Source organism: Micromys minutus (assembly GCF_963924665.1).
Source record: "Micromys minutus genome assembly, chromosome: 33".
Classification (NCBI taxonomy): Eukaryota; Metazoa; Chordata; class Mammalia; order Rodentia; family Muridae; genus Micromys; species Micromys minutus.
Window position 1 is genome coordinate 4,972,050 of NC_137968.1, and position 15,454 is coordinate 4,987,503.

Consider the following 15,454-nt stretch of genomic DNA (forward strand, 5'->3'; position numbering starts at 1 on the left):
TGTCAATTGTGCATGTGTAGGGAAGTCCAAGGGACATTCTGAAGTGGCCCCACGAGTGCTTGTCAGGCAGAGGTAAAGTTGAGAAGGGATTGCTTATCTGCATGTTTCCTTGATGACCCACACTAATTTCACAGTTAAAACCCTTGGATCTTTCTTTTTAAGTGTCCAGTTGTTTCAGGAATATTGTGCTTGCTCTGCTACAGACTCAAAGCTTGAGACAGTAATCGGTATATAAATGACACTCGATAAATATTGAAAGATGACTCTAACCTAACCCTGAATCCTACATTAGCACCAGTGCTTCGAAATTCCCATTCCCGGATGTTTGCATTTATTGTTGTAAATGTTCAGCTTAGTGGTTTCCGGTTTGTTCACACCCATTCACATTGACAACCCTGAGGAGACAACCCCTCCCCCCCCAGGTCTTTGTTTCCGTGTGGTGGAAGTTGTTTGTTTGCTTTTCCGGTTTGTGCAGTAGACACTTAGCACAGAGATAAGTAAAGTGAGTTTCTTTGTTTCAAGGCATGCATGATAAATGAGGGACAAACAGAAATACCAGCCAGGTCAGCGAGGTCCACACTGCGGGAAGAATTCAAGGGCTGAGTATTTCGTTCTGTCCCGGGAATGACTGTCTACAGAGACAGTGCTACCAAGGCTCCTTCCAAGCGGGAAAGATGAAGAAAGGAAGCCTGGCTTCCCCGAGAGATGTCCTTCCCCTGAGAGGGACAGTCCTGGCAAGAACCTCCAACCTGGGTCTTCCTAAGCACAAAGCCTCCCACCCCAGACCCTTCTAGAGCCGTTATCTTTGGTGTTCCTGTCTTAATGATTGACTCGCATTTTCCATCTTCACGGTGATGGTTAGGTTAGGTAAGGAATGGCTGGCGGAGCTGAGCCCCAGGGGAGCCCTCTTCAATGAATAACCTAAGAAGTTTATGTGTTCCCCTTTTCCCGTAGACCCCAGACAAACAGTTATCACTTCTTATCAGTTCTGAGACGCATCCTTTTAGGTTCTTGCCCTACTCAATTATTGCGTAGTCAGGAAACGTTCCCGTTACTTTATTTTCCTAATCATTGTTGTGTGTGTGAGAGCGTGTGTGATGTGTGTGGCCCGCAGGATGTCAGAGGACAACTTTGTGCAGTTAGATCTCTTCTTCCCCTTTCCCGTGGGTTCCTAGGACTGATCTCAGGCTTGTATGGCAAATGCCCCTACCCACTAAACTGGCGTAAAACTTTGAGTTATAAGGGAACTGCTTCTTTGTTACTACAAACAAACAAACAAAACTGTTACTACAAAAGTGGGAGATAATAAACTCAAACAGTTTATACATTTCTAAGAAGTTCCAGGTTCTCATCGTCCTTCTTGCTCTAACAGTTTGGTGTCAGCATGGGTTACATGGCACCACCTTAATCTGAGGGTTAAGAGTTTATAGATTCCTCAACAGGGGCCGTGCCTAGACAATAAAGATGGCTAACTTTCAAGATGGCTGGCTTCTTCCTTACCCTCTTGAGACAAGATCCTGGTAGTTTAAAACAAAGACTTGGTGAGCCCTTTTCTCCCACTGTGGGTTACCATGTGGTAGGCTACAAGGGTTGTGTCATATGATGAAATGTCTGAGACCAGCTCCGTCAAACAACAGGTTCCCCAGGGCTGGAGCAAGGACTGAAAAAGAAAAAAGACACAGTTAGTAAAAATTGTAACATGACTTCGGCCAGACTTGAGGCTGAAAACCTCGAGGCTGAAGCGAGGCCTTGTTTATTAGTCCTCTTATAAACCACTTTAATTACATGCAGAAGGATTATATCAGTTCTGAAACAGGGAACAAGCAAGTTAACAATCAAAGATCCTATAAATACCTTTCTGGAAGCCAGGTGTGAAGATCAGGGACAAATGGTGAGCAAAGAGACTGCCCGGCCTACACTGCCCTGTCCTGAGCTACATTTCTAAGGGTTTCTGCCTTGAGCTTCAAATGCAAATGTACTTCCCTGGGCTTCAGTCCAAGTGTTCTGCCCTGAACTTCAGATGCAAATGTACTTAATTCTAGGCCTTTCAGGGTGTAGCACTGAAGCCAGGTTCCTGCCTTGGCCAACTTCAGGATGTCCTAGAAAAATAAGATTACCCCACCACCAACTGTCCAGAGGTGCCAAAATTGTTCTCCACAGTGAAAGTATTCCCAAGAACACTTTAAGTATTAAAATTATCTTGGATAAAACCTGTCTCTAGACCAGTCATAAATTGCTATACACTGTGACCCTGAGCTAAGGTTAACTAGCTGACCATTTAGCTGCTATCTCTCTGCTTCTGTACACAATGCTTGCTTGCTTCAGATGTCTAGCACTTCCTTTCTGTATGTATCACAATTGCAGTTTTTGCCCTTAAAAATCAACTAGAGGTTGAGTCTGCTTCCCATTATTGGGACAGTCCTGTCAGCAGCTAATAAAGACTCCATTTGATTTATTTAGGCCTCAAGAGTTTTTCTCTTTAGGTACCCCATAACTAAGTCTTTCTGGAATTTTTCTCTTCTGGTACTCCATAACACCACTGCTTGTGGAACTGTCCAAAAAGTTCAAGGCTAGACCAGAACACGTGTATCCCAAACTTGTATACCTTATCAGTCTCCCTGTTTTTGTTCAAACTGATCAATCCTAAATTGGGGAAGGAAGACCCCTCAAGGGCCTTTAAAAAACCCAGCCCTCAGGGAGACAGGTCTTCAGCTTTCTGAGTCCACCTTCTGAAAAGCAAGGGATTATTTTGTGCCTTATTATTTGTCTGTCTTCACCCTGATAAAAGCCTTTCTTTACAGGTTAATTCTGTTTGCTCTGTCTGAGGTTTCCCTTGTGCCACGCGCCTGTTAATTCTTTACCTGGTAGAGAAAAACAGAACTGATGAAGACTGCTTAGACAGTACCAGTTGGACACTCAGTAAGATAATTCTGACTCAAGCAGTTATCCATTTGAGGGGACTGACTCCATTGTTAGGTGCAACAGCATTCCAGATTCACCTCCTGACTTTGTAGGTCCTGGTGCAGATAGGCTGGTTCCCCATGACTGGACGCTTTCAGGATCCTGTTTCAGATGCCTTCATCCAGTATCTATGCATCTCATTAATAAACTTGAACCAGTTTTTCTTGGCTTAATCTGCCCGGCACCTTTCCGTGTCCGGCCCAGAGCATCTAGCTACCCCCAGCAGACATTTTGGTTTTAATGCAAACCCTACCCCTGGGAGCCTACAGAGCTACTCTAAAAGTCTGTTTTGACTGCCATCTCTGTCTGCAGACTCTGAGCTACTCTGCACCCTTAGCTCAAGTTGGAATCTATTGGAGAAATGTCTCATCCCTTGTGATTCACACGTTGGAATCCTAACCTCAGTGCACAGGTATCTTGGGGACAAGATCTTAAAGTTAATCAAGTTAAAATTAGGTCATGAGGGTGGGGCCTCATCCAGGGCGACTGAAGTCCTTATAGAAAGGAGACATTTGGAGATAAGCACATGGGGAGAATTCTGTGTGAAGCTGGAAGCAGAGGTGGGTGATGCTTCTTCAAGACAAGGTTTTAGCATTGCTCTGAGTACCAGGGGATGCGGCAGAAAACCAGAGGCTAGGATGGAGACCCAGGACACAGCCTCCCTTACAGCTCTAATGAGGAGGCAGCATTGCACACCCTGACTTCGGGCTTCTTGTCTTCAGAGCCGAGACAATGGATTTCTGATGTTTGGGTTGGGCGCTTTGTGGCACTTTTGTGGCAATAGCATTAGCCAACTAATAGTAATGTGCTGTGAACACAGAAACTGGACTCTGGACCAACATCAGGCTGTAACTCCAGCTCCGTGGTGATACATCTCTGATCTCAAAAGGTGCCTGCACTCATGTACACACACACACACACACACACACACACATACACACACACACACACACACACGTATGCACCCACACACAATTTAAACTGTGTGTAAGTGTTTGATAGGAGGAAGATCAAGGGGTTAATGAAAGGACTTTTCTTCCCTATTTCAATATTTTTCTTTCAGTATTAAGCAAAAATGCCAGGAAAGTGTGTGCAGGGAAAATATGCCTCGTGATAAAGATATCCCTGCATGTGACCTCTCCATGGTCTGCAGAAAGAGCTGTGCTGTCTTACATTTTTACCCGGCTGCTTTCTGGGAAGTACAGTCCATGATATGGAAACATAGTGGCTCCTTTCTATTGACTAAATACTGACCAACCAACTTAAGGCAGAAAGGGTTTGTATAGCCTACACTTCCACAGTACTGTTCATCATCGAAGGAAGTCAGGACAAGAACTCACACAGGGCCAGAGGCAGGAGGCAGCAGCTGATGCAGAGGCCATGGAGGGATGCTGCTCACTGGCTTGCTCATCATGGCTTGCTCACACTGCTTCCTTATGGAACCCAGTACCTCATGCCAGGGATGACACCGCCCACAATGTGGGCTCTCCCACATAAATCACCAATTAAAATGACCTACAGGCTTGCCTATGGCTTGATCTTATTAATGCATTAAAAAAGACTTATTTATTTTATTTATATGAGTACACTGTCACTATTTCCAGACACACCAGAAGAGGGCGTCGGATCCCATTACAGATGGTTGTGAGCCACCATGTGGTTGCTGAGAATTGAACTCAGGACCTCTGGAAGAGCAGTCATTGCTCTAACCACCGAGCCATCTCTCTAGCCTGTGGATGCATTTTGTTCAGTTGAGGTTCTCTCCTTTTAGACAACTTTAGCTTGTCAAGTTGACATTAGACTAGCCAGCGCAGCCTCTGTGCAGGAGCATGATGTAGTTGTAGGCCCATTCTCTATTCTGTCTGACACAAGTCCATCTATTCCAGGCTCTGGGTCTCTGGGTCACTCAGGGCAGGCGTGGAACGCCATGTTTGGCCATGAGACTTTTGTCTAAGGAAACAAAGCTGGAAGGCCCATCTGCTTTACAAATGGTACAAATTCCCACAGACTCTGGGTTGCATTAACTTCTCTTCATGCTGATGCTTGTGAGTCTTGACTTTCCTGATATCTGCATTGGAAATATGTCTCTTTTTTTTTCTCGTTTTATCTAAGATCTGTCTTTTTTTATTTCCTTAAGAATAGTCTGCTAGACCACAATGGGATCTGTGAACCTGTGAACTTGAGTATTACACATATTTTCTGATCTCATCATACAATAAAAATACAAAAGCACCACCCATGCCTCTCAATACGTTGGACCAAGAACCTTTGAAGAAAGCGTTGGCTCCTTTATTGTAATCTTCCTCCAGCAGTCAAGTGTCCCCGTGTACACAATACCAGCCCCTTTCCAGACTGCACCATCATCCTACGAGGAATGGTGTCAAATGGATAGGACACCAGCCCTGCCACCATTCAGCTCACGCTAACGTGCACGTTCTTGGGGTCTGGCAGCATCCCCTTGGCAGTGTCACAGACTCCGAAGTAGGCAGCTCTGTAGATGACGATGCCCTGGACAGAGACACCGAAACCCTGGTAGAGAGCCTTCAGGCCATCAGACTTGAAGGTCTTGGTGAGTCGGTCGCCCAGCCCATTGAACTCACGCTGAGATGACCCCTTGCCCACGTCGGCAGCCAGCCTGGTCCTAGCAAAGTCCAGCGGGTAGACTAAGCAGAGGGAGGTGGCCCCAGCTGCCCCACCGGAAGCCAGGTTACCAGCGAAGTAGCGCCAGAACTGCTTATGACGATCCACGCCTCCCAGAAAGATCTGCTTGTGCCTGTCCTTGAAGGCAGAGTTGAGAGCTTGGGTTGGGAGAGCTACCGGGTCACATTGGCCAGGTTACCCCTGCAGAAGGAGAGGAAGCCCTGCTCCTTGGGGATTCTCATGACACAATCAGCGATGCCTTTGTACTGTTTCTCTGCGCTGATGTGTTTGCTGGCATGCTGGGCCTGAAGCAGCAGTTTGACCCTCTCGATCGGGGCGTCCTTAAGGAAGCTCAAAGCCTGGTCTCCCATGCTGAAAGCCGGGCTCGCACAGCCTGCAAGGAGCCGCTCTTTTGTTCTTACCTACTCCCGGCCAGCTACCGCCACCCAGTCTCCGTCCGTGCACGACGCGAAGGGGGAAATATGTCTTATTGTCCATTTTAGTGGTCAGTTAGCTAAGCTGAGCCAGTGAGTGCTGTTAGCCATCTTTTCCAATCCACTGCCCTGTGCTGTGATATAACCACATTCCTGGGACCACACAGACAGACAGTCAAGGTCTTTCTCTTTAAGCACCCTATACTTCCTCCCTCTGCTGCTAATATCCTGTGACCCCGAACCCCCAAACCTCTCCTTCTTCACTCCGCATCTTCCTTGCTGCTTTGCCCAAAGACAGCATAGTTGCATAGTTAAGGAATCTGACTTGAACTGCAGGTAATAGTTGTGTGACCTTGAGCCATACACAGAAGTCCCAGCAGCTATTCTTGGCTTCGGTTCCTCTCCGAAGAATTAACCAGTCGTAGGGATACTCAGAATCTTGGCTTTGGCTGCATAGCCAATCACCCAAGATTTCTTTGTTTCCTCTTCTCAGCCTTGTCCAAGCTTATCGTGCCAAGTCTTGGGTCACCATGGTCCTTGGCTTCCTGTCTTCCTATGTCTGAACTGTTGGGCATCGCTGGAGAGGAGTTGAGTAACTCTTTGTGACTCACAGTTGGTGCTCTAAACCTGAGAGGCACGACTCACCATGCCCAGGAAGTCTATTAGTTCTCTATTGGGACCATCCCCATATTACAGCTTCAGTGTTGGGTACCCTTTTCTCTGAATACCAAAAGAAATCAAATCCTCTGGTACTGCCTCCTGTCACACATGTAAGAAAGACATCATTATGGTCTATCTTCCGTATGAGGTGCATTTAGAGCTCTCCAGTGAATACGACAAACAGACGCACGGGGCCCGTTTTCCCTGGCGAAGCAGCTGTGCCTGCTTTTTTTTTATGTTGAAAAGTTACAGACAGGCAGCAGGCAGTGGTGGTGTGTGCTTTTAATCCCAGCACTTTAGAGGCAGAGACAGGCATATCTCTAAATCCAAGGCCAGCCTGGTTTACAGATCGAGTTCCCGGACAGCCAGGGCTACACAGAGAAACCCTGTCTAGAGAAGAAAAGAAAGTTATAGACAGTTCCCTTGTGTCAGGAAGAAGGGGGATCTCAAGCCCCCAGAAGGTGGGAATTGTGCTAGGCTAGTGGGAAAGAAAGGGCAGGGATATCTTGTGGTCAGGAATGGTAGATCTCTGTTTTGTGCCGAAGTCCTGTGCCAGACATTTTTGCCATTGGTCCAGGCAGGTCATTCCCCTTCCCCCTCCTTTTCCCCTCCCCCTCTCGACCTTACCCCCACCTCTGCTTCTGTGGAACTGAAAACAAATGTCTCATTTTTACTATTCTGAGTCTCCAGTCTTATTACAAAGAGAGGGTCCTTGTTTGCTAGAGTTTAAAAGCATCTTAACCTTCTCTGCCAGTCCGAGTGGAGGAGGGGAGCCAAGTTCACAGGCGAGCTCATGGAAGACCACAGGCCTCCTCACCATCATGGTCCATGTGAACCTCTGCTATAATCTCCTCCCATTGGGACCCTTGGCATTTATTTTCTTGTCCCAGGGAGAGCAATGCCCACCCCCTGCCCATCTCTAGGAGACAGGGTCCCACTGTGTAGACCAGATTCCACATTATCCTTGAACTCACCCTATGCTTTTTAAGTAAGTACTGGAATCGCAGGAATTACCAGTATGCAACAGCCAAGACTTGGAGAGAGAGAGAGTGTGATCTTTTAGATGCAGGTCAAGTCCTGTTAACGCTCGGTCGGTTTTTTCTGATTCCTCTTCTTTTGTTTTCTTTCCTTTTTTCTTCCTTCCTTCCCTCCTTCCTTCCCTTCCTCCCTTTCGTTTTTTTAAATTTGTATATATCAGTGTTTTACCTGAATGTGTCTATACCACAAGCATGCAATGCCTGTGGAGGTCAGAAGAGGGTGTTCGGATCCCCTAGAACTGAAGTCACAGATCAATTGTGTGCCTCCACAGGGATGCTGGGAATTGAACCCATGTCCTCTGGAAGAGCAGCCATGTCTCCTCTCTGTAGAACAAGAGTCCCCGCCTCCTTCTTTGTCCCCGGGGGCCTCTGGCCAGACTTGTCTTTCACTGCATCTCCAGCAGTGTCTGTCCTGTTCTCTCCCTCAGGGTGGCCTGGCCATACGGGTTCTTTGTTCTCTGACTACACTGAGCCTTTCCCATTCCCAGGCCTTGGCACTTGCTAGAATGAGCTCTGAACACATCACATGCTCAACTCCACCCCTTTCTTCGGCTTAGTTCAAATGTCACTTCCTTGGGGGGTGACAGGCTTTTTTCAGTGACTGTCTCATTGTTGCATAATCCCAGGAGGCCAAGGACCTCACTGGCTCTGTCCTTAGAACCCAAGCACTAAGCACGGAGCTCAGCAGAGTGGGTATTGGCTGAAGGAAACCCTTGTCTCTCCTTTGTGACATTAGGAATTGTGTCTGGTTATACAAACAGAAGGCAGTTTCACAAGCAGCGGGTCTGCAGCAGATGTCTGGAGATGGGCACTTGCAAATGTCCCGGGAAGCTCTCAAAGACCTGGGCTCCTTTGCACTCCCTGTTCTGTCACCTCTGTCACCCTTAGTCCTTCATGGCTACAAGAGGCTGCTTGGTCATATTCTATTATTTATTTATTTTCAAAAGCAGCCAGAGGCAAAGGTTCAAGGTGGAGCTAGAGTTAGGCTGCTGTGAGCCACTGACATGGGAGCTGGGCACCAATTTCCTGTCCTTCCCTAACCACTGAGCAACCCACATTATCTTACTTTCAGCAGGAGAAGCACAGGCAACCACCGCTCCCTTCTTAGAACATCCCATCTGCAAAGGCTCACGGCGTTTCTGGCAAAGGAGAAAGGGAGAAGGTGGCCGGCAAGATGGCTGCACCTCTCATGCTAAGGCGGTGGTCAGAGAGAAGGGACAACAAGCAAGGGCAAGGGAGGAAAGGGAGACAGACCTCCCCAGAGACGAAGGTGACATTGCTGTAACACTATTTAAAAATGTTTTCATGTGTTAAGTGAAGACATAAGGTGAACATTGGTTAAAATAGCAAATGTGTCAGGCCTGGAGATATAGCTTGGTAGAGTGCTTTTCTAGTGTGGGTACAGTCCTGAGTTTGAACCCAAGCACCTCATAAAACCAGGTGAGGAGACATACCGTCATCCTGACATGCTGGGGGCAAAGACAGGACAGGTGGAAGTTCAAGGTCACCCTCTGCTCTAAAGCAAGTGTGAGTCTGAGATACGTGTGTCGGGGCTGAAATGTGTAACTCTATGAGGTTTTAGGGTTTAAATCCAGGACCTTATACAATCCAGTTACGATGTCTACCTCTGGAAATAATTTAAATGGAATGCAATGCTATTGTAACCTGAAATCTTGGAGAATGATCCTCTGAAACTTGAATTCTGTGTTTCTTTCCGCTTCACTTCCCTGCAAGATTAATATGGTGCAGAGACTGAGGTACCAGCTACGTGGACAGTTTCTCCTGAAAGGGAGCATTTGTGGGGTGTGCGCTCCCCCTGCCCTCTCCCCCTCTTTCTCTCTCTCCCTCTCTTTCTCTTCCCTTCCTTTCTTCTCCCCTTCCTCCCTCTCTTGACCTGTCTTCCTTCCTTCCTTCCTTCCTTCCTTCCTTCTTTCCTCCCTCCCTCCCTCCCTCCTTCCCTTCCTTCTTTTCTTCCTTCCTCTCTCCCTTCCTCCCTTCCTTTCTTCCTTTTTCCTTCCTTCCTCCCTCCCTCCTTCCTTCCCTTCCTTCCTTTCTTCCTCCCTCCCTCCCTCCTTCCCTTCCTTCTTTTCTTCCTTCCTCTCTCCCTTCCTCCCTTCCTTTCTTCCTTTTTCCTTCCTTCCTCCCTCCCTCCTTCCTTCCCTTTTTTCCTTTCTTCCTCCCTCCCTCCCTCCTTCCCTTCCTTCCTTTCTTCCTCCCTTCCTCCCTTCCTTCCTTCCTTTCTCTTTCCTTCCTCTCTCCCTCCCTCCTTCCCTTCCTTCCTTTCTTCCTCTCTTCCTCCCTCCCTCCCTCCCTCCCTTCCTTTCTTCCTTCCTTCCTCCCTCCCTCCCTCCCTTCCTCCCTCCCTCCCTCCTTCCCTCCCTCCCTCCCTTCCTCCTCCCATTTCTCTTTGGCTATTCAGAAACTCCCTCTATCAATCAGGCTACTCTTAAACTTAGAGATCCACCTGCCTCTGCCTCCCAAGCTCTGGTATTAAAAGTGAACACTACCATGCTGGGCTTGTGGAAGTTTCTTGTGCAGGGCCATGTTCCTGCTCAACCTGGAAGCTTCTGTCAGGGAAGCTTTAGACGGCCAGTTGGAACATTTTAAGAGCTGACTGCATTCCCTGTGGAAGTTACAAAATAAAAATTCCTTGCTTGTGGGCTTTGGTACATGAGGGAACTGGAAGGTTTGTAAAAAAAATATCAGGGCTGCCAGGCAAACTGGTTGCCATAACAACAGGGCATGGCATTGGTTACAAAGAAGCTGCAGTGGCCTATGCATCTTCTAGGAGGGCTGCAGGTTTAAGGACTTAAACCAAGGCCATGTTCAGTTATTTCCTCTGAGATCCCTGTCCAGACAGTCAGGGCATAGCCGGGGACAGACCTGCTGGTGGGGCTGATGAGGGACGAGTGTGCATGCACACGGGAGTGCAGCCACCGTCTCAGGAGCATCCTTGGGTGTCTCTCCAGTGCCAAGCATCCCATGGCTATTTTGTAACCAGTTATCCCCATCCTACAGACGGCAGAGGCGTGGCCTGTTTGTATGCCTGCAGGCTGGAGTGGTTGTGGGTTGGAGGTGGGAGTGGGTTGGAGCCCAGGCCAGCCTCACTGGAAACCGGTGGTCTTTCCTCTGTGGCTCTAGCTCTTCCTCCTCATCGCTGTTTACCTATGTCTCCGACAGCTTGTGGTTGGCCCCTTCACAGTTCCAATAGCCCCCTGCAGGGTATCCCCACTCAGCTGGACCAGAGAGCTCTTAGGCTGAGGCTTTTTGTACCATTGCCTGTGCTCAAACACGTTCCACTCCTGCCCCGCGTCTATGCAAGCTCGCTATCAGAGACTGCAGGCTGAGGTCAGTCAATGTCAGAAAGCCTAGAGAGTAAATATTCTACGTTGGAGGGGCCAGTGATTTCCTCCATAGTTTCTTAACTTCTCATTTTTCAGTGCCAGCTCAGTCACAGACAGCTCACGAACGAGCCTGCCTGTGTTCCAGTGACTGTGCTTGCCTTTCATTTTAAAACGTTCCCTATTCTTTATTTCCTTTCTCTCCTCTCTCCCTCTCTGCTCTGTGTGTGTATATGTGTGTCTGTATGAGTGTGTATGTATGTGTGTATATGTAGGTGTGTATGTATGTGTGATTATGTATGTGTGTATATGTAGGTGTGTATGTATGTATGTATATGCATGTGTGTATGTATGTATATGTATGTGTGTGTATGTATGTGTGTACATATATGTGTGCATGTGTGTATATGTATGTGTGTATGTGTGTATGTGTGTGTGATTATGTATGTGTGATTATGTATGTTTGTGTATGTGTGTATATGTATGTGTGTATATGTGTGTATGTGTGTGTATGTGTGTGATTATGTATGTGTGTGTATGTGTGTATGTGTGTGTATATGTATGTGTGTATATGTGTGTATGTGTGTGTATATATGTATGTGTGTTTGTGTGTGTATGTGTGTGATTATGTATGTGTGTGTATGTATGTGTGTATGTATGTGTGTGTATGTGTGTATATGTGTGTATGTGTGTATGTGTGTGATTATGTATGTGTGTGTATGTGTGTATATGTATGTGTGTATATGTGTGTATGTGTGTGTATGTGTGTATATGTGTGTATATATGTATGTGTGTATGTGTGTGTATGTGTGTATATGTATGTGTGTGTATGTGTGTGATTATGTATGTGTGTATATGTATGTGTGTATATATGTATGTGTGTATGTGTGTATATGTATGTGTGTGTATGTGTGTATGTGTATGTATATATGTATGTGTGTATGTGTGTATGTATGTATGTGAGACTATTATTCACTTTATGATCTTCACTTGCAAGGCATCACGTGACATCACCCACAGTGGGGCAGCGGGTCCCCAGTGATTTCATCACCTTTATTCTTCTCAATGGAGCTCTTCCTGTCTTGGGTTCCGGGGAACGGTGGACCTTTCTGCTCCTTCCGTTCAGGCCACTGTTGACCGTCAACCTCAACGGAGCTGCTGTGGTTTGGGATGTTCGTCTAGGTGGCCTTGATTCAGTCTCCTTTCTGAGTGTTGCTTCTTCCTGGCGAGAGGAAGCATCACCCCATGTCCCTGGGAGTTATTCTCACCTTTCCTTAACTGTCAGCGGTGGCCACAGGCTGGAATGCCAAGTGGGGGATGTTAGAAAGTCACTCCACGTCTGGTTGGTTCTGAGTCTGGGTGGTTGATGAATGGGGTTCTGTTTCAGTGTTTGGTTTTGTGAATTAGGTATTTCTTTGCAGAAAAGAGGGGCTGCCAACGATTATGTAAGGTTTCAGGAAACACCCAATGAATGTCCTAAAAAACTCATCATTTAAACAGAAGCTGTTGAACATTCTCCTCAACAGCGAGAACCTGAGGTCTCACAGATGTTCGGCTTTTCAGACCTACATGCTTTTGAATATGAGTTAAAAATTCAGACACTAACTATTCTTGGTGTCACAAATCCCAGGGTCCCAAATCTAAAGCCATATGCAAAGACCTAAAACATGTTAAGGAAAAGTTACTTGAAAAAAATAATAACACACACAGACACATGCACGCATGCACTCACGCATGTACGCACGCACGCACGCACGCACACCAGAGATGATGAATTCAAGTGAGTAGCTAGCATGTTATCCCAGTTGTTCACATCAGTCCTGGGCTGTCTCCATCACAGCCTAAGGCATTCTTTAAAGCATTTGGAGCTCGCACAGTCTCCTGTGATACCTATGCAGGAAACCAGGACGTTTAGCCTCAGCATCCTGACACACACAAACACACACATGCACACACACATACCACACATGCACACAAGCACTCACCTACCACACACACACACACAAAATTTAGATTGCAAAAATCTAAACCATACTCACATATTTCAAGAATATGTGAATTTGAAGACGAGACTGATGGATCTCTATGAGTTTATCACTCGGTGTGAACAGCAAACCCAGGACAAATCTGGCCCCATTTCTGTATATGTCCCTCTGCACCCCGTGGGCTTCTTTGGAGCAAATTCTAAAAATTTGGAGTCATGAAACTTTGTCATAAATACATGTAAAGAGATAAAAGCTTTCTTACATTTTAATTATCAGTCATAAATACATGTAAAATTTTAATTTAATTTATGTGTATATGTATGTGTTGGGATGTCAAGGGCCATAGGAGTGTAATTCCCACAGTACAGTGGAAGGAAGTGGAGGAGGAGTTTCTCTAGGGTGAAGCACATTTCTTTAGGGTTAGCTCATTTGCACCAGACACCTTTCTCAGGGTGTGTGTGTGTGTGTGTGTGTGTGTGTATACATGTGTGTGCAAGTATGTGTGTGATGTGTGTGGCATATGCATATGTGCAGTTGGATCTGTGTGGTGTGTGCGTGCGTGCGTGTGTGTGTGTGTGTGTGTGTGGTAGGTGAGTGCTTGTGTGCATGTGTGGTATGTGTGTGTGCATGTGTGTGTTTGTGTGTGTCAGGATGCTGAGGCTAAACGTCCTGGTTTCCTGCATAGGTATCACAGGAGACTGTGGTTCCTTCCTCTCTGCTGTTGTTCCTCACAGTTGTCTGTACCTGTGACCCCCGAGGAGAGTCTGGGCTCATGTCCATCAGCCCTTGGAAAGCTTGTAGCAACACCATCTGACCAAGTTCCTCTTCCCACTTCCTCTCCAGCTTCACTGCACCTCTGGCCGGTGCGTTTCTCCTTTAGTGCCCCTTCCTGCTCCTGCAGATCTCTCCCAGACTTCTGGGGTGCTTCAGGCCACCTCCCTATTCTCCTGACACTGCAGATCTACCCTCAGAGCACTCAACTACACTGGCCATCAGATGGTGGACCCCCGGCCTATTACCAATGTACCTCTGACTATTGTGAGGTGCCCGGCGCCTCAAGTCCAGTCGATTCCCTTTGCATCCTGGCCCTACACTTGGTTGATGGCATAGACAGTCTATATGGCACCCAATATACATTAATATTCTCAGCACAAAGCGCATCACTCGAATACGGCTCACCTGTCTCAAAAGCCAATTTTCCCCCCTTGCAGTTCTGTTGATCAAACCCCAGGGCTTATCCCAACCAGGCAAATTCTCGTTCACTGAACTATGTCACCTTGCTTCTTTGAGATGTGTAGCTCAGCGTCAAAATGTTCTCCTTACAGTTTAGTAGCCAGTCTCGGAGGTTAAACACGAGGCTTTGCCCACTCTTGACAAACGTAGCAAGCTACCACTGAGCTCTATCCCAGCCTCCCTTTTCTACCAGTTTCTGGAAGCCCTCCCCACTTGCTTTTTTGCCCTCTCTGTCCCTCCAGTTTCAAAGCGTCTCCACATGGGGTGTCTTTTACGGTATAGTTTTCCCCAGCCACCCTCTTTGCAAAGCTTCCCCAGGATTCCCGTGTGTGCTAATCTGTTCCCAAAGCCTGTTTCTTCCAGTCGTCACTTCTGTGTGGTTAGCCTTGTGTGCATGGCTTAGTTCTGCCTTTCCACAGCAAGAAGAGTTTCTTCAGGACAGAATTGTGTGGTATTTGTTGTCTGCCTCTTATGAAAGCTTGAAAGAAGCAGAGATCCTTTCATTTTTTTTCCCCAGGCCTGCACCCACGTTGTCACTCTTGTCATTCTTGAACATGATGGCTGGCTGCTTAGCAACTGAACTGTAGGATTTCAGGCATGTGTGTGTATGTGTGCATGGCTACAGACTTTGTAACTTTTGGACTGTGTGGTCACAGCCTGCATGGCTTCAGGGTGGGCGGCTGAGAGTTCTGACGAGAGGTCTTCCCTTTGTTGTGAAGTTTCCACGGCCTTCCTCAGCCTCTGAAGCAAATGGTGTTGTTCACAGGGGACCACAGCTGCTGGTGAGACTGGAGTACACGTGCTATCAGGATTAGGAATTCTTAACTATGCTGGTCTGTGGTAGGGCACGCCCTTAGTCCAGTACTATCAAGGCAGAGGCAGGTGGATCTCTGGGTTCGAGGCTAGCCTGGTCTACATAGTGAGTTCCAGGACAGCTTGGGCTCCATAGAGAAACCCTGTCTTGAAAGTCAACCGATTAACCAACCAACCAACCAACCAACCAACCAACCAACCAACCAACCAACCAATCAACCAATCAACCAAAAAAGAATTCTTAACTACTACCACACAGCAGGACTCCAAGGCAGCCAAGGACAAGCTCCTCTCTTTTGTACAAGATAAGTTGGTTACACACACACACACACACACACACACACACACAC

At 47.1% G+C, this 15,454-nt stretch overlaps 1 protein-coding gene and 1 pseudogene across 2 annotated transcripts in view; one reads left to right on the forward strand and one right to left on the reverse strand.

Moving 5' to 3' along the window:
• Positions 1–15,454, forward strand: part of BAALC (BAALC binder of MAP3K1 and KLF4) — a gene marked incomplete at its 5' end in the record, with an annotated part of 65,500 nt that overhangs the window by 4,298 nt on the left and 45,748 nt on the right. The window lies entirely within an intron of this gene.
• Positions 5,120–5,972, reverse strand: LOC308414188 (ADP/ATP translocase 1-like; annotated as a pseudogene). The gene has a single exon. The product of its transcript is annotated as an ADP/ATP translocase 1-like (transcript).